We start from the raw sequence: 22,396 nt of genomic DNA on the forward strand, positions 1-22,396 counted from the left end.
AAATACCTGACTCCAGTTCTGTTGGTGGTTCAGTCTCTTCTCACTATGTATTTTGCTTTTTGGTATCTCTTGGAACTTTATTGAATGATGTCCCATGTAAGAGGCAGGACCTTGAGTATTGTTGTGATAAGATATGGGGGAAGGAGAAGTCTTCTTTGGTCCAATGATTAGGTCTTAATCTTTTGGTGAGCCTGTGTCCTGAGACTGTGAACTTCATAAATGCTTCTGTTTTCTCACCTCCCTTGTTGAATACAATGACTAGAAGAGGCTTCAGTGGTGGCTCCCTTCCTTTGGGTGGATTAGGCTCTGATTAAACACCAGCAGGTTAAGTAAGCTTTGCTAAAGCAGTTTCCCCTGAGGAAAGGTCTTGTTAAGGGCAGATTGTTCTGGTGTATTTCAAAATGGTTCCTCCACCTCTCCTTCCAGAAGCAGAAGAGGGTTTTTCTTCAATATTCACTGTGAAAATGTGGTAGAGCTCCTACATGTAAAATTCACAAAGGTGTGAGGGCCCCTGATGACTGCATTCACCCAGAACTTTTATCTCTCATACTGAGAGAGTATGAGAGAGAAAGTTTTTCAGTTTTTCCTACCCCAGCTCTGATTTCTGCTCATGTGTTTCACTCCAGTAAACCAGGATTCTTTATCTGCCTATCCCTCCATCCAATGATTGAGGCAACAGTTTGTCATGTGATCTCACTGATCTCATGGATCTGAGAAGAGTTAACTATTCAGTTTCAGATTGTACTTGTTAAGAGAGTGGTGATTTCTAAGATCCTGTTAACTTTTAATAGAATAACAAAAGACTTTTCTGTTTCTCTCAATACATATTCATTTACATTCCACGTTTTTTGGGGGGATTCTCAGTTTTTATTTTATTTATTTTTTTAGGTGAATTTTATTTTATTTTTTTTAATTTTTTTTCCTTTTTTTCTTTTTCTTTTTTAATTTTCCCACTGTACAGCAAGAGGATCAAGTTATCCTTACATGTATACATTACAATTACATTTTTTTTCCCCACCCTTTCTTCTGTTGCAACATGAGTATCTAGACAAAGTTCTCAATGCTACTCAGCAGGATCTCCTTGTAAATCTATTCTAAGCTGTGTCTGATAAACCCAAGCTCCCGATCCCTCCCACTCCCTCCCCCTCCCCCTCCCATCAGGCAACCACAATTCTCTTCTCCAAGTCCATGATTTTCTTTTCTGAGGAGATGTTCATTTGTGCTGGATATTAGATTCCAGTTATAAGTGATATCATATGATATTTGTATTTGTTTTTCTGGCTCATTTCACTCAGGATGAGATTCTCTAGTTCCATCCATGTTGCTGCAAATAGCATTATGTCATCCTTTTTTATGGCTGAGTCGTATTCCATTGTGTATATATACCACCTCTTCTGAATCCAATCATCTGTCGATGGACATTTGGGTTGTTTCCATGTCCTGGCTATTGTGAATAGAGCTGCAATGAACATGCGGGTGCATGTGTCTCTTTTAAGTAGAGTTTTGTCTGGATAGATGCCCAAGAGTGGGATTGTGGGGTCATATGGAAGTTCTATGTATAGATTTCTAAGGTATCTCCAAAGTGTTCTCCATAGTGGCTGTACCAGTTTACATTCCCAGCAACAGTGCAGGAGGGTTCCCTTTTCTCCACAGCCCCTCCAGCACTTGTTATTTGTGGGTTTATTAATGATGGCGATTCTGACTGGTGTGAGGTGGTATCTCATGGTGGTTTTGATTTGCATTTCTCTTATAATCAGCGATGTTGAGCATTTTTTCATGTGTTTGCTGGCCATCTGTATATCTTCCTTGGAGAAATGTCTATTCAGGTCTTTTGCCCATTTTTCCATTGATTGATTGGCTTTTTTGCTGTTGGGTTGTATAAGCTGTTTATATATTCTAGAGATTAAGCCCTTGTTGGTTGCATCATTTGAAACTATTTTCTCCCATTCTGAAAGTTGTCTTTTTGTTTTCTTTTTGGTTTCCTTTGCTGTGCAAAAGCTTTTCAGTTTGATGAGGTCCCATGGGTTTAGTTTTGCTCTCATTTCTATTGCTTTGGGAGACTGACCTGAGAAAATATTCATGATGTTGATGTCAGAGAGTATTTTGCCTATGTTTTCTTCCAGGAGTTTGATGGTGTCCTGTCGTATATTTAAGTCTTTCAGCCATTTTGAGTTTATTTTTGTGCATGGTGTGAGGGTGTGTTCTAGGGGATTCTCAGTTTTTAAAAGCAATTATTACAATGAGATATTTAGCATCAATTTAATGTGCATTAAAGCTGATTTCCTTCACATTTTCAGATGTGGAATCTATTCCACATCTCTTCATATCTGATGGGGTCTTGTAACTGATTTGACAGACAACACACTGTGAAAATGATGTTATTGTCCATTCTGTTCCCAAAATTTAAGGGGGGTTGGAGTTGCTGTCTTGTTCTCTCATGGTGCTCAGCCCCCTGGAAGATATCTGATCAACCCGCTAAAGAGTTTAAGTGAAGACACTCAGAAAAGAAAAGAGTAGCTTAGGTAAATCTAGCCTCCCAGTTATCTGCACAAGGGGTTGATGTATGAGAGAAGCTATCTCAGATCCTATAGACCATCAGCAAAATTTCAGGTGACCCCTGACAACACCACTTGATACAGAAGACTCACTCAGCTGAGTCTAGTCAGAATTCCTGATACATGATTTCACAAGATACAAAATGTTAAATTTGAGATGGTTTATTACAAGGTATTGAGTAATAACAAAATCCCTTTAGCCCATTGGGCTTCCACATTACAGCCTGGGGCAGGGGAGCCCCAGTGCTGTAGGCTCTGGTTAGGGTAGCCTCCACTCTCTTTGCCATGTTTATTGGGGTAATGCAGTTACTATACAGGAATTTTCTGCCTACCTAGACCATCTCTTTCTTGGTCTTTCAGCAAGAAGCTGGCTTTTCAGGGTGGTCTTCACACCTTCACAGAAGGTTTGCTATCTATGTCTCCAAGTCTGGGGTCTATGAGGGAAAAAAAAAATTTGAAACTTGGGAGTTTACCACCATGCCATTGATTGGGACCCAAGGACCATGGCTGGCCACCTTTCAGTGTTGTCCTCTTTCCACTTGTCAGAGTCCTCCTTGTGGTTTTATATATAAACACCCAGAGTTTTAAACTTATATTTAATGGGAGGAAAAGGGAAAACTATGTCTACTTCATCTTCTCAGAATTGGTGGTTGGGATAGGGGTGTCTTCCAATTCATGTATGTAAATAACTATATTCCTGAAATATTTTTATGCTTCTTACAGAAATGAGTAAGCAGTGTTCTTGGGCTCAGGGTTTTACAAATGTTCTGCTTGTCTTCTGACCTCCATGATTTCTATGGAGAAATTCTCAGTGACTAACATCATTGTTCCTTTACATGTCATTTTTCTCTGACTCCTTCCAAGGTCATCTTATGTTTGGTTTTCAGTAATTTGATTACAGTGGGCCTGGGCATTTAAAAAAATGATCCTATCTGGGTGTTGCCCATTTCTTGATTTTTAAATTTTATACTTCTTCATCAAGTACTTCTCCTGCAGCAATACCTTTCTTTCCTAATGAGTCCTCAATCTCCACCTCGAACTGGATCTAGATTTCTTTACTGTGTATGCTCTCCTTGGAAGTCATTGGATTTAGAATCTACCCTAAACCTCTATAGCCTCATCTTAATATCACTACATCTGCAAAGGCCCAATTTCGAAATGAGGTAACACTCTGAGATTCTGGGTGGACATGAATTTGCATAGGGTGCTATTCAATTCACTATACTTTCAAAAGCTCTTTCCTATTTAACACATGCCAATACGTTCCACTCCCAGGAGAAGGAGAGAGAAATAGTTTCTTCTGATCACTCTGGATTTCTGTAAAACTTAACCAGAGAGAAGAGAAAGAAACTAAATTCTATGTTGCTTTTAGTTATTACCTTTCCCAGTTCTCCCTATAATTTTCTGTAGAGTCATAAATAGTTTTACATTTTCTGCCCAAGGTTTTTACATACAATTAATGGGAGATATAGCTTGGTGTATGTTTTATCTTAACCAGAACCAAAAGCCCCCTGTCCATTGACATTTGAAGTAAATATTAATGTGGTTAATTTTAGCTCTACCATTTTAATATTTTCTTTGTCTTTTGCTTGTCTCCTTTTCCTGCCTTGATATTTATATGAATACTTTTGAACACTATTCAATATACATGTTTAATTTTTGTGTTCCTCTAAAGGTTATAATAGACATACCTAAACTTTACTTTCTACTTAGATTTACAATTAATGCCACATCAGGCAAAATTTAGAAGCCTTGCCACTTTGGATACTATTTGACCTCTCATGACCATTTTTTTTTTCCATAGTTATCACACAATTTTCTGTGTAAACTTATATCTACTATATGCACATATCACTACTAGAAAATACTGTAGTTTTTGCTTTCAGAAATTCTTTTGGAAAACTTACTTAGACATCAACCATTTATTACTATTCCTTCATTTCTGAAGACCTAAATTTCTCTCTCCCTTTAGCCTGAAGCCCTTCTGGCAACAAATTTTCTTGGTTTAATTTAGAATGCATTTATACTGCCTTTATTCCTATTTTTTTTTTTTTTTTTTTTTTTTTTGCTGTATATAGAAATCTAGGCTGATTCTCTAGCACTTAAAGCAGTATTTTTCCACTATATTGGCCTGTAGTTTCAGTGAGACATTTGCCAGCATTTGTGTGATTTTCCTCTTAGTTCATAGAATGCTATTTTTCTCTATCTGCCTTCAAGTTTTTTCTGCTTAGTTTTGGTTTTTTAAAGTTTATGATGGCTCTTCACTGGTTTTCTTCAAGTTAATACTGTTTGTTTTAATGAAACCTATTAATCTAAATTTTATGTAATTTTTTTCAAAGTTGGGAATTTTTTTAAATCAGTTTTACCTCTCTTCACAGTACTCTGATGACATGTTACGTCAGATCTCTTGGTAATGTCCCACAGATCAAGGCTCTGTTTCCTTTTTGTTTTAAATCTCTGATTTTTCAGATTTTATAAATTCTATTGATCTTTGATTATGCTGAATCATCCCTTCTGATCTCCATTCTGCTACTGAGCCCGCCTATATTTTTCAGGTTTTTTTGTGTTCTGAAATTCACTTTTATTTCTGTGCTGACTTTTCATCTTTCCACTTATTTCAAGCGCTTCTATCTTCTCCTTATTGAGCAAAATTATCATAGTTAATAGTCCTTGTCTGTATTTCAGCATTCAGCTCACTTTGTTAGTATCAGATTCTTTTCCACTTCCCTTGAAAATCGCCTGCATTTTCCTGGTTCTTTGTGAGTTGAGTATTTTTGGATTGTATCAGTGATGTTTCAAATACTGTTTAGATTATGCATCCTTTATCTTCTGGAAATATTTAATTTTGGAAGATAAACAACCCAGGTGGTTTCAGACCACAGGCTGGTCTTGGCTTTAAATGCCTGTTGTAATCTGTTTTTCAGAGCCTTTGCGATGTTGCATTGAGTGTATTGCACAGACCTCAGAAGTGAGCCTGAAATGAGTGTAGATTCATTTAACTAGAGAAGTCCCCTTTTCAGCTGTCTCTGTACTCTCTCTGGCCCAAACACTTCTTTCCCCAATTCCACTAGTTTTTATTGAGTTTCACCTCCCACTTCTACCTTTTGCACCTGTGTTACTGGAAACTGTCTTTGGGACAAAGGGTAAGAGAAAAGAACAACACCGGCCAAAAAAGAAGAAACTCCCCAAGTTTGTGATCACTTTCTGCAATCTACCTGCTCTTATCTATTTTTCAGTTTCCTCAGTTGCTTTTTTTTTTTGCATTTTATTCTGTTTTTAGTTGTAATTAGTAGGAAAGATAGCCCATAGTGGTCATACCCAGTCATGCTGGAAGCAGAAAAATCCAATATAAAGATTTTAATTTCTGATGAATCAGATAGTTCCAAAGATTTTTTTCTGTTCCATTGAAGATATTTTTACAAAAGAGTCAATCATGCTAATGGGAAATGGCTGAAAGACTAAGGAACTAAGTAAATATTAAGTTTCCATTCTAGAGAGAAGTTTCTAGGTATATTGCAATGAAAGTTTTGCTTTAATCACCAATACTTCATTATCTGAAAATTATCTTTAATATTGAAAATTTTAAAAAACCAAGACTTTCTAGAGATATATGCCCTCCTATCTGATCATAATGACGAAAAGAATCAGTTATATTGATGAAAATTTATAAAACCTTGAGTCAGATATTAAAACTATAAGTGTTTCTACATGTTTTTCTTCTGCTAACAGACACAACTCATTATGATTCTGAGCCTTGATTAACAAGGATTAATATGTCCTTTAGATTCCACATTACATAAAAATATGTTCTCATCTATCCTTTGCTTTATAATCCAAACAGAAATAGCTTCAGAATGGAGTAAAGGCATTATTACAAAAATTGAGCATCCCCTGCAAACAGATTAAAAGAACATATCTATTATTAATCCTGATGTTACCAAGCATATTAAATGTTGTTTTACCTGCTACAAATAATTGAACTTGTATGTGCAAATACTGAGAATCAGACACACTGTTGATTAATGTAGTAGATGGTTTAAGTTTCCAAGATCTAAAAGCAGTGCTATTAATCTGCTTGTATATTTAAACATAAGAATGTCAAATACCATTTGAGGCCTTAGCTCCTATTCTCCCTCTACTGAATTGTTTAGAACATGAATGTAGCAGATGTGTACATCTACAGTTCAATTTTTCACTGTCTTTGAAAGATTATTCATCATTTTATTTAATAATTGGTCAGATTTTATTGGAGTAAATTCTTCATGTGTTCATTAAAACAGAAAATGTGAATTTGGCAATGATTAGAAGATTTAAATTTGTGAAGTAAAAACTATAGTTCCTAGAGCTCAAGTAATATAAAATTAAGATGAAAAGCCATATACTGTTGATACATCACATCATTGAACAATGCAGGATGTGTTAAAAGGCCTTGGACAACTAAAATTTTGCCACTTATTTTTTTTTTCATTTGACTGTTTTTTCAAGCTTCAAAAGCATTTGACCAATCAGTGCTTTTGACATGAGTACTGTACACCAATAAGTTGAATGAGGACTGATAGTTTCATGTCTATAAAAAAACCTAAGTTTTCTACTTAATTTATAGTTAATAAAAAACACATTATTAGTTAACTAGGTAAAGGGATTATCTCATCCTAAAAATAATATAGCGATCACATAGAATTAGATATTTGATAATATCACACTATCCTATACTGACCAAAGCACACTTGAATATTGAAATATGTTTTATTTAAGATAGAAATATTTAATAGTGAAGATGCTCAAAATACTCCAAATGAGAAGTGTGCCAAAGGAAATACTCAAGAATGGGCATAACTGAGCTCTTCAATCAGCTGAAGGCTGCCCTTGAAGTTTGAATAAACAAAAGCTACTCACAAAGAAATTTTTAAAAGGATGGATGAGAAAAAAAAAATGCATATTTCATTTCTAGCCAGTGTATCATGGAACTGTCCTATCAGATATTACTTTTTAAAATGCTCCAATAGGTAATTATTTAGAAGAAAACGCACACACACACACAAATCAAACACTTGAAAATTTCCAACATATTTGTATATTACATCTAGGAGGTCCTGCCGAGATGAAAATTGTTTAATATTGTTAACATCAGAATTTCCCAAGCTTATGAGTCCATGGAATATTTTTACCATCAGATGTAGAAACTTGAATGGAGCAATTATGAACATCTTTCAGAATTAGCAACTCCCAAAATACGTTGTGAAACACTTAGAAGCCTTAAGCAAACTTTAGGTCAATCACATTTCTCACAGTTGGACCAAGCCAAATGTGCATCAGGAAGTAAAATGAGACTTTTGATTTTTGTCTCTGTATTTGCTGATCCAGAGTCTGAGAATGCCAGGTGTAAAATTCTCTCACTTCCTAAAGAAATGTGCCAGATTGCTGCACAAGTCTGTGGGGCATTTCCCTCCCTGCAGCCCGTGGTGTAGAGGAATCTCCTTGTTAAAGTAACAGTTTAATAAAACTGGTAGAACCTTCCATATGTCCCCTTAAGTTCAGAAGATGCAGACAGTATTCCTGGCTCGCATGAAAAAGATGTAGAGGTGAGACTATGGAGCTTACCTGAGGACAGAGGAAGGAGATAGAACTCCAGTGGAAGTGGCCCACACTTCCAAGGTTTGGAGGCTGAAAGTAGGAGTACGTTATTTATAATTGATACTGTAAAAAGATAAGTGCACAAGCCAAACAGTCTAAAAGTCCAGAATAAGGTGCCTCTGCAAGGTCCCAAAGTGTACACCACCTACACCAGGAATATGTCAATGGGAGGTGCCTAGATGAGTTTGCCAAATTTCACAAATTAAGGCACAGTCCTACACAAGACTACCCTCACTTCAGACACCAGCTACAAACTCAGGGGTCCAGGGCCACTCTCCCTTCTACCCAGCAGGCTACAAATTTGGGGCTCCTACATCCACCTTCAGGTTCAATAATTTGCTGGAATGACTCATGGAACTCAGAAAAGCATGATATGGTCAGTTTTATCAGAACAAAAGGAGGAGTTCCCATCGTGGTACAGCAGAAACGAATCCAACTAGGAACCATGAGGTTGAGGGTTTGATCCCTGGGCTCGCTCAGTGGGTTAAGGATCCCGCGTTGCCATGAGCAGCGTTGCCATGAGCTGTGGTGTACGTCGTAGATGCGGCTTGGATCCTGCGTTGCTGTTGCTTTGGCATAGGCTGGAAGCAACAGCTCCAATTAGACCCCTAGCCTGGGAACCTTCATATTCCATGGGTGCAACCCTATAAAAACAAAAGACAAAAAAAAAAAAAAAAGGGATACGTATTGGAACCAGCCAGAGAGAAAGACTCATCAGGTGAGATCTGGGAGGGTTCCAAACATGAAGTTTCTGTTGGCCTCAGGAATGTGTTAATACCAAAATTTTGTAATACTCTGAATAGTACTGCCATCAGGGGAGCTCACTCAAAGTTGAGTGTCTTAAGTTTTACTGAGGCTTTGTGGCATATGCACGCTTGATTGAATCATGTGGGCCATGTGGCTGAACTCAACTCCACCTTTAATCCCTTCCCCAGAACTCAGGCTAAACTATAGAGGGACTCACCATGAATTACCTCATTAGCTTATATTACCAATTATTGTCTGAGGGCCTTGCTATGAATAACAAAGACATTCTAATCACTTGAGTTTAGATTTCAGGGTTTTGGAGTTTATCTCCTAGGAACCTGGAACAAATTCTTCTTTTTTTTTTTCATTTTTTTTATTACTCAAATGAATTTATCACATCTGTAGTTGTATAATGATCATAACAATCTGATTTCACAGGATTTCCATCCCACAGCCCAAGCGCAAAAAAGAGGTTCTATTTCTTCTTCTTTCCTTGTTCCATGTCACCCCCACTTCCTCCAGCCAGAGTAGCACAATCTGGGGCAAGAGCATCAAAAGTTATTGCTTGACTATTGCCATGATGGTCTGATGGTGAAATTCCCTACTAGTAGATGTTCCAAATTCTTTAGTACACAAGGGGGCACCTCTGAAGAATGGAGAAAACATCCCATGAAAGAAGCCAGCACCTGGACATCTACTAGTAGGGAATTTCACCATCAGACCATCATGGCAATAGTCAACGATAACTTTTGATGCCCTTGCCCCAGATTGTGCTACTCTGGCTGGAGCAAGTGGGGGTGACATGGAACAAGGAAAGCGGAAGAAATAAGAACCTCTTTTTTTTTTTTTTTTTTTTCCCATGGCTAATTTCTGAACATTGATTTGTCAGGGAGCTTTGAGAGAGTGGAGACTTTTTAATTGGAATAGTGAAGCATATTTCATTTACTTTGGGCTAGGTTGTTAACTTCTGAAAATGTGATTGTGAGTGACTGGGAAGCTTTGTCTTCTGCCTCATATTTTCTCCAACACCAGAGATGAGAAATCCAATGGAGTGGGCTTGAAAAAGAATGGTGGGAGGAAAAATGAAATTATTTCATGATTTTTGCCTTTCCTGGTCCAGATAGTTCAAGAAAGTAAAGGTATTTCCATCCCTTGGGAAATTTTAATTAAATTCGTGTCCACACGAAGTTGGTGGGGATCCTGGTAAGGCAACAGGATTGGCTCAATTCATGCTATATTTTATAGATTCCCTCTAAACCTGCATTTCTCTCATCAAGTTTAAGCATGAGGGTGTCACTGATCTCCAATATGCGGGCACCCACTAGGTAATAATAAGCTCTGTTCACTCCTCTAACTCTTGGCATTGGAGTTTATGTGCCTTTTCATTAAATCTGAATTTTTAAATTACATGACTGTAATTAACACTTATATCATCTGCCTTATCAGTATATTTCAAATCTTTCATATTCATTTAATTCTCACAATAAGCCTATAGGTTGGGTCTTTTTATTATCATCATTTTACTAGAGAAGAAACTGAGACCCAGAAAGGTTAAATAAATTTTCCAAAGTCACACAGCCAGTAAGTCTTAATATACTTGGATAAATATCTTGGTTTTTATCTCCAGTCTGAAATTAACCACTGTTATGTTGAGTCTCATAAAATCAAAATTATATTCATGTAAAACATGTAAAGTCCAGTCTATTTCAAAGTGCTCATTTTATTATTAAAACAAAAAATCAAATAGCAAGTTGATGAAGATGGGTGCAGTGTAGCAACCCCAACATTATGACTACTCTTTTACTGTGTGACTATTTCACAAACTTCTGTTTTCCTTTAGTCCAAGGGAGCTTTTCTTCCAATGTAGTTTGTGTGGATTCCACTGTATTAAATTGATAAAAGTGTCACTATGCTACTTATCACTAAAGTGGAAAATCAGAGTCTCGCCTGTTCCCCACCACTAGTTCTTATATGGCTGGACATCTCTGTGCTTTTTCATGCTTCTCTTTTTAGTTATCTTTTCAACTTAGCATGTGTAACACTATGTACCTCTAATTATTACCCTATTCATATTATCTTATTTTTTACCTTATTTGGGGGAAGGATACTACTACTCTTCCTCTGCTAACACTTGAAATACAGAGATATGCTAAAGCTTTAAATGACAGCACTGCATGGCTAAGAAATAAAATAAAGGATGCAGTATTTTCTACATTAACTGAAACTATTATGTGTACACACGTTAGGAATTCTTATCAAACATCTGAATCTGAACAGTCAATATAATAACCCCCTACTCCACTAAAAAACATTGTGGATGTCAATAATTGTAATGTAACTATACATATGTGGGTATATACACATTCACACACAAAACAACACAGATATGAGCATGTATGTTTCACTGGGCATTTGAAGCTTTATTATAGTTATAAAAACTTTCATTACATAATAGCTTTCTTTAAAATAAAGAATCTTTAAATTTTATTGCCACCAGAAAATTGCCCCTTACCTTATACCTTAGAGAAAGATGGCTCCTGCATTCACTACTATATGAAGAAATTTTTACAAAGGCAACTATCTGCTTTGAATAAGGAATTTCAATAATGACAGTGTAAGAAAATTGCTGAAAGATGGCAAAATGTATATTTTAGCATGCATCTATATGTACAAGGTAAGGCACTCTGATCTTAACTGTCAGTATGGATTTTTTGCTTAAATTTATAAAGACCAAATTCACATTTTTGAAGTGAGTTATTGCATATCTTCATTTAAGGTCAAGCAAAATTTTGAACATGTTAATCAAAGAGAATACTTATTGTCATATCTCACTTCTGACATTTAAGAAAAACTCTTCATGCAAATGAAGTATGTGACTAAACTTCCAAGAGAGTATATCAAATACTTAACACAGAAATACAATGAACTCCTCTATATTGACTGAAGTCCTTCATGTGCCTCCTCTCAAGTGCAAATTAGACTTAGATTTCTTCTCTTTGAAGTGGAGTTACCCTTGTCCATACACTGCTTAAAGCATACTGATGTCTATCATGAATCAAAATTAAAGTATCACTTTAAAACCTACGCAGGCACAGAATTTTTCTTTCTTATAAAAATATATACAATCTGGAAGGCATGCTAAATTCATCAAGCTATTTTGTGTAACTTCTAATTGCCTTTTTATAAACTTAAAACATCAGTTCATTTTCCCCTAAGATAATTTCCCTCAAATACTTGACTTTGTTGTTGCATCTGATATTTTAATGATTAACTGCCTATTTTGCTCTACTTTACAGTCTATTTATTATACAAATTGTACTTCATCAAATAGAAACCTTAATAGGATGTGATTGGGATGGAGGCGTTTTCAGTCCTGTTTTATGAATCTTCAAGGCAGGAAATAACAGCAAATCAGCACTGAAAGCCACACTGGCACATGCCCTTCTCTCCACAGCAGTGCCCTTGGCCAGGAGACACTGGCAGTCAGATTTTTCAACTGCACCCTCTCAACCAGAGTTTACAATGCTAGAGTGACCACTCTACATGTAAGAGTCTTTTATTTGTCCAAAGGCCCATTGGCAATCATGTGCAGTAGAAATAGTACCTTATTTAACCAAAAGAGTGTTTTTCACCAAACCCGACTCTAAGTAAGTACAACCAGAATGCTGGAAAATATTAGAAAAACATAGAATACAGCCTGCTTTATTCTGGTTTAGTAAATATTTGTTTAGCTTTTACTATGGCCCATCACAACACTGTGCTATTAACCCAAAAGTGAATGGAACATGGCATTTACTTTTGGAGATCCCCCCAGATTCTGTTCCTTTTGTGTCCCAAGATTTATCTTTGGTCACATAATTTTCCCCCTCTTCCCATCAAATTTACTTGTTCTATAACGAACTAGGGAGCATCATGCCCTCTAAGAATCACGATACTGTGAATTAGTGCTATGGAGTCATATTTTGAATTTGTTATCTAGTTCTGATCCATTTATCTCCTACTAGGCTTCAATAAACAGACTAACAGTGAAATACCACCTTCTGTTCTACATCTTAATTTCTATGAAGTGCTTTTTTTTTGACCACAATTATTTTTGCATCACACTAAACCTGGCTATTATTGTTTATCCAATAAAAGCCCACGAGACACCTGAAAACCTCCATATGACACAACAAGGCAGAGAATTTCATTACATTTCTACAAAATGTCACGCATGTATTGTTGTAGGTCAGGTTCCCTGGGAAACAGACTCTGAGATGAAGATTTGTGTGCTGGAAGTTTAATAGGGAGTGCTCTTGGGATCAGCTCCCAGGCGAAGAAAAGAAAGCAGGATTAGTAGCGAAAAGCTGGGTTGCTAGATAAGGACGAAAAAGCCCCCAGTTGATTCCTTTATGTGGTTCTGGAGCTAGGATGGCTTAAAAAGTGTCCCTACCTAAAGCCTGGTAGCTGGATCTTTTGTACTACTTCACAACATCCTGTTAGGGGACACAGATGATCACAGAAAAGAGGATGTCATCTGTGGTAAACACATCTCTTCCTCAGTGGACAGTCACCAGAAAAAAACAACTGTCAATGGTCCAAGCATCTAGAGAAATGTATGCTTTGATTATGAAAGGTAGAGGGACATGGTGTCAACAGTAGAATACCATAGCATCCCATGTATTGGGATTGAACAATATTTTTTTTTTTAATTTTGGATTAAGAGATTAGGACACAATTGTTGACTGAAAATCCAAATATTTCCCCCTTTGACATTATAGAAATCCTGGTGCTCTCAGGGCACCAGGACATACAGGACATTTAATTCACCCAAATAGAACATTCTTGTTTCTTTTTTTCCCCATCCTTAATACTTTGTCCTAAATATTCTCCATGCACTTTGCTTAGTGCAAAGTGAGTAGTAACAAAAGAAACGTTCAGTTAACTGTATGTCTCCTGTTCAAGGAAGGAAAGTGTTTCCCCAATTGGAATAGATGTAACCAAGCAGACTGTGAGTACCCATTGATGTTTTGCAACAGTGTGATAAAGAGGCCATGCTGAAAGCCCTTTTAATAGATTAGGTGAGACAGTTCTTTTTTCCTTTACAGTTTAAATCCAACCGGTTGAGAAGATATAGTGATAAACATGAATCAGTTTTCTGGGGTAATAAAAGTTATTCATTATGAAATAGGTAGAATAATGGAATAAATGCTGAAATAATTTGAAAACAATTAGGTTTGGAAACAATTGAGTGTACAATAAAATATTGAAAAAGTTTGGGAACAAGATAGAAGAAGTAATGTATTTTAAATGATTGAATTCTATGGAAATGTTTCTATTTAGTGAGGCATAACTGGGTACTTCTCCTGAGAAAGAGCTGTGAAAAAGGGAGGTTAGAGACTAGAACTCAGGACCCTGAATACTGAGTCAGAAGCATGGAATAGATCAGGTTCAATCAAAGCAGAAGGATTTAGATATGGCCAGTAAAATCCAGTAGGAAATCAATACCATGTAATATCTAGAATTCAATGAGTTAACAGAAGTTGGTTATCAAATATTAAACAGAAGATCATTGAACAATAAACCTCTCAGAAGCATGAATGGTGCCATTAAGCACTGGTCATGACAGGACTGTGACCATATGATTATAATCTAGAAATTATCCTGGCACCTAGAATATTCAAACATTGAGATGTGCAAAGTTATTTAGGAAGGATCTGGCTTCAAATATCAGGAAATATAGAGAAAATGTAAGCTGATGTGTAAGGAAAGACAGAAGAAGAAAAATTTTATAGTGGACCTATATGTTGGCTATTGGCTAAGAATTCTGCATAATTCTATCCTTTCAATTTTGTGAAAATGAGACAGGCACAATTATGCTCATTTTATATTTAAGGAAACTGGCTTGGGAAATTTAAGAAACTTAAATGGACACAGCTAGTGAGTAATAAATCAGATTTCAAATCTTATACTTATGGGATCTAGGAATATAATTCATAATATGAACTGTCCGGTGTTTTTTTCCAGTGTCTTTGCTGTTCCTCCATTTTTTTTTTTTTTTTTTTTTGCGGGCCACATCCTCAGCATATGGAAGTTCCTAGGCTAGGGGTTGGATCAGAGCTACAGCTGCTGGCCTACACCACAGCCACAGCAATACAGTATCTGAGCTGCCTCTGTGACTCACACCTCAGCTCACAGCAATGCCAGAACCTTAAGCCACTGAGCAAGGCGAGGGATTGGACCTGCATCCTCATGGAAACTAGTCAGATTCATTTCCACTGAGCCATGATGGGAATTCCTTTACTGTTCCTCTGAAAGCAAACACATAATATTATAAATGTTTAACTTCATTCCAAAGCTATAGGACAACTTTTGACACTCTTTACAACCATAACAGTGGTACTCATTTTTATCACAATATCTCTAAGTGTCCATCTGAAGAATTTGAAGAGAATGTATTGACCAGGCATTATACTTATGGTATGTCTTTATGTATATATTGGAAAATATTGGAAAAAACCACTGGAAATAATACTTGTTTTTTCCATATTTATTTGGTACCACAAGCTCTGGTATTTGGGTGGCACACATGAAGCTAAAAGCAAATGCAACTTTTCCAAAACAAAATGACCCCATTTGAAAAGCTTGGAATTTTACCCAAAAGGTTTTATGTGAATTGCCCTTCTGAGTAACTGGGTGTATAGCAAATCAAGAAGTCACTTGATATTGGACAGAGCATGGTGAATTTATATATCCCGGAAGTGACTTAGTTATTTTACAATTTAAGTAAGGTAAGAAATGAAAGTACTATTTCTGTCAACTGATGTCATGCCTTCTGAATCACTGGTCTTTCTTAGTATTTTGAAGTATGTCGTGGTAGATGCCTCAGCTATGCCGCTTCCTCTCAGCAGGTACCTGCATGAAAGTATTGATACTTTTCAATAACTTGATTTCTAAGCAACCATCTAAGGATATACTAACTACTAAAGGAGAATTTCTAGCTTCTGACGCCGTTTTGGAAATAAGAAAGGCAGTTCATATATTCAATGTCATGAATCAATTCTTAAGTAAAACTGATTGGAAGAAAAGTCTTCTCACTCTGAGCTCAGATGACAAATATGTGGCATTGTGTATTACATCTAATGCTGCTGTGTGTATGAAGGCCACAGCTCCAGATGGCTTTCTAACTCATTCTTTCTATGTGAATATCCATTGGCATCATTGCCTTTGCTAATGAGACTAAAATGTGTTTTTCCTACAGACGTGAAATCTCAACTTCATAATCATGGGTCATGAGAAAGTCTTGATTAAAGAAATCTCAAAAAATATTGAAGGACAATATATCATACTCTAGCCTAGTATGCAGATGGTGAATGGCTTTTTAAAAATAGGACATGTGTTAAAACTTATCTTTGGGGATAATACTACTTGCTTTGTGAAAAAAAGATTTCTTACAGAATAATTCAGGAGGAAGGATTTATTTTAGTGATTCTCTGTCTTGGGTCATTTTGGCCACACTTATGAGATCTATCTTCTTTTTTTAACCCCCCCCCAGGTCACCATTATGGATGCTGTTAAAAGAACTATCTAGTCTTTTCCATGGTGCCACTCTGGAAGAGGAGATACAGAGCTCAATTATGCAAACTTCGCAAAGCTGGAAAAAGCACTTCTTCAAGATGGAATTGATAAGTACAAAGTCTTGTCAATTTCTCTGTGGACAGAAATCTCCAGATACCTGAAAACAAAGAACACTTTAAAATATTTCCTTTATATGACTTAAGAATTGAAATGTAGATTCATAATACCTTCCTCGCTAATAGAGACAGCATTCACAACGCAGCCTCTAACCAAATTGACTGACTTTAGCACTAAGGATATACGAAAAAGGAAACATTCTGACACTAATTCAAAATAGTCATGATGAATTCTTGCATTATTTGGCACAATTCTACTTTCATCTGGAAAAAGTAAGTATGAAAATTCTGAGTATATCTGAAGCAACACTCAACTGTGAGTCAGGTTTTGCACTACCAAGGTCATGAAACACACACAATTTTATATTTGTTTATGCTCATCATTGTAAGAAGCAGGGGTTTCTTAGTTCCAGCAAAGTATCCAAGGATATTGTGACCCAATGAAGTTAACTGTTCAGCATGATGATTCCCCTATTAAAAATAATAAAGTTCATGTAATTATAAATCACTTTAATATCACTATGATTCATAATAAAATATTCTTGATGAGTTCTGATTTCAACACTTTAAAAATAAGTGACTCGGAGAGGTTACTTGACTTGTTTAGGGTAACCCAACTGGTAAATGGCAGATTCATGATTTGAATGAGAGTTTTCACTCCAAAGCGTGAACTGTGCTGTTCTCTTGAAGGAGAGGTAAAGAAGGGTTCATGTAGCATTGAAGGAAAGATTTGTTCTAACTGGTCCTTTAGAGAGGTTTTAAGGGGTGTCAGTGTTTGAAATGGAACTTGAAACAAGAATAGAATTTAGTTGGAAAAGAAAAGGCACCCACTTCAAAGTATAGAATTACACAGAGACTACAAGGTGTTCTTGTAAGGACTGACTGAGTCACCTGATGCAGCTCTTCATATGAGATTTTGAAAAATTATTATGAGGTTCAGCTTACTTTGGGAAATGAGGAAAGGAAGAGCAGACACACTTGGGTTGAGGAATTTCCTCCAGCATGTTATAATTAACTTAGTTTAGATAAAAGAAGAGATTAGAGGGCATACGATTAGGTTTTAGACATCTTTGGTTTATAACTTTCTAAAAATCAGACATAATTTATAGAAATGAGAAATATTAACATTTTGAATATGATTAAGGTTTGTCAGTTTAATTACATTGGCTTTAAGTTGATAGTGATTAAGCCCTCATTTTCGCTGAGTTGGGTCTTTAGCAGTCATGGCTGAGAGGGCCCCAACAGAAGTTCAGCTCTTTCATTTACTCTCTGCTCACCCTGAGATTCATTTGGTTATATAAGCTAGTTATTTAGGTCTCCTATCCCTTTGCAGCTGTTCTTTTCAAGCATAGGTATTAAATGCAATTTTGACCAAAAAGCCAAAAAACACAAACACGCAAGAAGACAAGAAGAAAAATGCTATAACTGACTTGTCACATGTCAGCCAACAGGTGGCTAAAGGAAGAACAAGGGGTTGTAGAAGGAAGTTGGGCTATTGAGGATATGGATCCACAAAGCTAAAGTACCATTCAAACCACACTGCTTAGTAGTTCTTATGTATAAGTAAGAGACATACAATAAGTTTCACATTTTCTATCCTAAATTTGAGGAAAAAAAAATGGAAATTTTAGAGGGCAGAAAATAGGACTGGGAACAACATTTGGAAGTCATGGGTAAGGCAAATTTTTCAAACTATAGGAGGCATTGGTAATATCAGAGTGTGGATTAAGAGGAGAGGTGATTGTAATTTTAGAGAAGTTCAATTTCAAGGGAATGTAGAAGTCAAAAAGCTTAATCTTTTTTTCCTTATTAAAATAAAGTTCTGTCTCTTCTTACCATGATCAGGTCATGATTTATTTGAGGTCTACAATTTTCGCCATAGGGGTTACAAAGGCCAACATTTTCCTAAGGTCTAGCAGAGCCCTACAGAAGTCCCTAGACCCTGGAAATCCTTAATTAATTGTCCCCAGAATGAGCCAAAAATGCTAGATTAATTCTTGAAGAGTTTAAGATTGTACATTCATAAAACAAGTGGAACTCAGAAGTGAATATAAAGAAGAAAAGAGCCCATTACTCAATATGTTTCCTCTATGTACAAAGATGTTATCAAGTTACTGACACCCAACATTCAGAGATAATCGTGTGTTAAATTCCATTTCAATGCATGTTAAAGGGATGGTTGAAGAACTTGTTGGTCTAATTTATTCACAAAGAAGGTGTATATTTTGTTCTATTTTATTGGATTCTGTTCCAAATTCCCAGAGAAAAACAGTCTTTTTAGGTCAACTTTTTGTATATGTGAGAGTTTTCTTATTTATCCTGCTGGAAATCAGCTAAAAACAGTGTGGGACTTTATTATTTTTATATGTATTTATCTACTAAAAAATTCACATACTTTCTATGGTAAAAAAACAAGTATATAACCTGAATTATTTCCTCAATCGACTATACTTGTCTTAAAAGCGTATATTTTTACTTAAGCTTTTATTTAAAATATAAATATGTGTAAAATCCATAATTATTTTTATTCCATTTTTATAAATAAGTTATTTATTAAAATATTTAGTTTTTCTATACTAAAATATTTCAAAATATAGACTTAAAATTGGCTCATTCATATCTTATTCAAGAATATTTGAATTATTTTTGAGAATAATTTCAGATAAAAGTTTGATTCTATGATGCAAATGGATATGAATCATATCACTGTAGGTAAATAACCCTCCAATTGAATTAAATCATCTCTTCATTGTGTCCTTAAAGCCTCAGAAACATGTTGGCCGTACCTATGGCTGAGGAAATAAGATTTTACAAATATTTTTAATTATGGCCGAGTCAGTGTGAATGGTAATTCCCAACAATAAACACTGCAGGTCTAGAGGGGAAATAATATTTTCCTCAGTGGCACACTCTTACAGCATTAACAGATATTTCTGGGAAAAAATGCCTATAATACACTTTCTAAGAGTAAAAAATAAATTTCAGGCTATTCTGCCAGTTTAAATTTAAAACTTGTCTTTTTTGTTTTTCTGATCACTTCTGAATGCCTGTAATTAATGTGTAAAACTGAAAAGTTTAACCCAGAGGTCTTTCTGTATAAGATTCCTTCTATTTTATTTTCAATTATTTGGGCTTCACATACACACACATTCCAACAACCAAACGGTGATAAGACTCAATTCAGAAGACACATTAAAAAATAGGTAAAAAATTGTTATATGCGTAGGTATGTGTAATATAATTATGCACATACCTAGTTTTATACAATTTGGATTTTGCTGGTTTAAATGCAAGAGAAATGTATATACATTTATTTTCATTAATTTGCATATACAGTCATATATATATTTTCCCCTCAATCATGGATATATTCTCATTGTGGATAATCCCCTACAAATGAAATTTTCCTTTGTATAGTTTTAGATATGTATGTATAATAATTTATCTTGAAATAATGATATACTTATTTTTTCTACAACAAAATTACATTATGAACAGCAAAAACTCCTACAAAACAGAAAATATGAAAAATTGAATGTGATTCAAATGTGCAACTTTATATTGCTATCTAGGCCATCTCAAAGGCTGGTCCCATCATGTGGATTCAGAATAAAATATGGTCATTCTTGATTACTAAATAACCTAATGGAATAACATAATATTATAGAATCCAAACTTTAAAAACAGCAGGAATCCAAGGTCATGAATATTAGCTCAAACCTTGACCCTGTAGGGGCAGCTGGCAGTTGTTCAATCTCAGAAACCCAAAACTACTGAGCACTGAGATGTGTCCCAGAAAAATTGAGCCCTGCAGACCATCTTCTATTGAGGGAAGAACTGGGAGATGGATGGCAGGATAAATAGACAGATATTGTCTGGATACAGTCTAATATAGATATTGTCTCTTGGAGTCCATGCTCTATGTGAGAACTATGTTGCCACTGAGAATTTCTTAGCACTGTCCTTCCTTAATTGTTGTGGAGGGTCTGATTTTTATTACTAGTATGATCACGTAAATCACAGTCATGAAAATAATTTAAAAGTGTTCGCAGGCTGCTTTACAAAAGCAGAAGCAAATCTAGAGAAACAGGCCTGCAAAGCAGGCCTATTCTTTGTCTCCTATAAATAAAGCCTCATGGAACTAGAGCTTACTGATCAAGTTGCCAGTGTAGGAGGACACAGCCAATATTGCCAGGAGATATTAGGATTAATAGAGAGCAAAAGGAGACATCCCCACATATTTATAATTTGTAATGTGTTAAAGAATATAAAATATACCTTTTAAAAGTATATAAAGAATTAAGTTCAAGCACTATCAGAAATATTAGATATAAAAAAGATAAAATAGCATACTTTCAAAAGTGAAAAAATATAAATACTAAAATTTAAATTTCAAAAGATGTAATAAATAGCTGATAAGAACCTGCTATATAGTGATTTAGTAAAAGGGATATGTCACAGAATTCAGCCAAGTGAAATGACATAAGTTTGATCTCAACAGGAGAGGTTAGAGAAATGCAAACTACAATGAGAACAGAGACTGTACATAACGATGGGACTTCCAAAAAACCAAAAGAGAGATAGTAGAAAAGAAACCACATTTAATAACTTTTTCAGAAACAATTAAATCTTCCAAATTGGCAAATAAAAAAGCAATGTCACCAATAAAAAGAATTTACAAGTAGTTATAAATGATATAATTTAATACACAATTGCCAAAGATAAGAGAAAGGTGAAATCCTCTGCCATTCATTTTGTATTACTTATAACCTTAAAACCAAGCCTAAAGACTGTGTTAAGAGAGGAAATTAGGCAGGATAAGCTAATGCTGACAGATTAAAGTGTGTGTGTGTGGGGGGGGCTCTGAGGACAATAAATGTAGTTTTCTCATTCAAGCCCAGCCCACAGAAGGCTAGCTTGGTTTTCCAAGGTATCTATCCTTCACCAAGTTATTTAATATTCAATGCTGTTTCCAGGATACATCCCCCCTCCACCCAACTCGACTTGAAGCAAGGAAAGAAATGATAACAGAGAACTCATCAGACCCATTCCATCTAGAAGACACAGTTCTGGTGGGCATGAGCTAAATGTCAAATGTATGCTCAGTGTTTTGCATGCATTATCCCATTTCATCCTGGGAACAACCCTTTGAGGGTTTACTGTTACAGATAAGGAAGTCCCATCTTGGAGATTTTAAGTTCCTTGCCTTAAGACATACAAAGCAAGAAAGAACACACATAGTCTTTCTCAAGAGTCTACATTTACAACAGCGAGGTGAAAATCCCAGTTCCATTATTTTCTGATCATGTAATCTGGGGCAAGTCATTTAACCTCCTGAGCTCAATTTTCTGTAAAGAAAGCATGCTAGCTAAAATGGTTTTCATGAAAATTAAAGGTAAGTAGTTTTGACTATCTGCAGTAAAGGAGGAGGATTAAATGCATTAAAAAATTTGACCCAGAGTCTAACATATAGTGGACAATTATTAAATATTAGTACATTATTAACATATATAAACATATAAACTGATACTTTTTTGTGTGTGTGCCTGAAGCATTAGTGGCAACTAGACCATCTAATGTCAATGAAACCTCAAGGTTTCCTGCAGGGCCTATAAAGAAATCCTCAGGTGCCTACTGCTTAGTAACTACTAGATTCTTTATGATTGAATTGACATAGCACAGATCATATTTACAGTCTTTTTTCAAAGTTTCCTATTTTATATTAAGCACTAACTTCTTCTTTATGCATAAAATTAAAGTTGTTTTCTTTTATGAAATGGCCTTAGA

Source organism: Sus scrofa, chromosome 15 (genome assembly GCF_000003025.6).
Source record: "Sus scrofa isolate TJ Tabasco breed Duroc chromosome 15, Sscrofa11.1, whole genome shotgun sequence".
NCBI lineage: Eukaryota > Metazoa > Chordata > Mammalia > Artiodactyla > Suidae > Sus > Sus scrofa.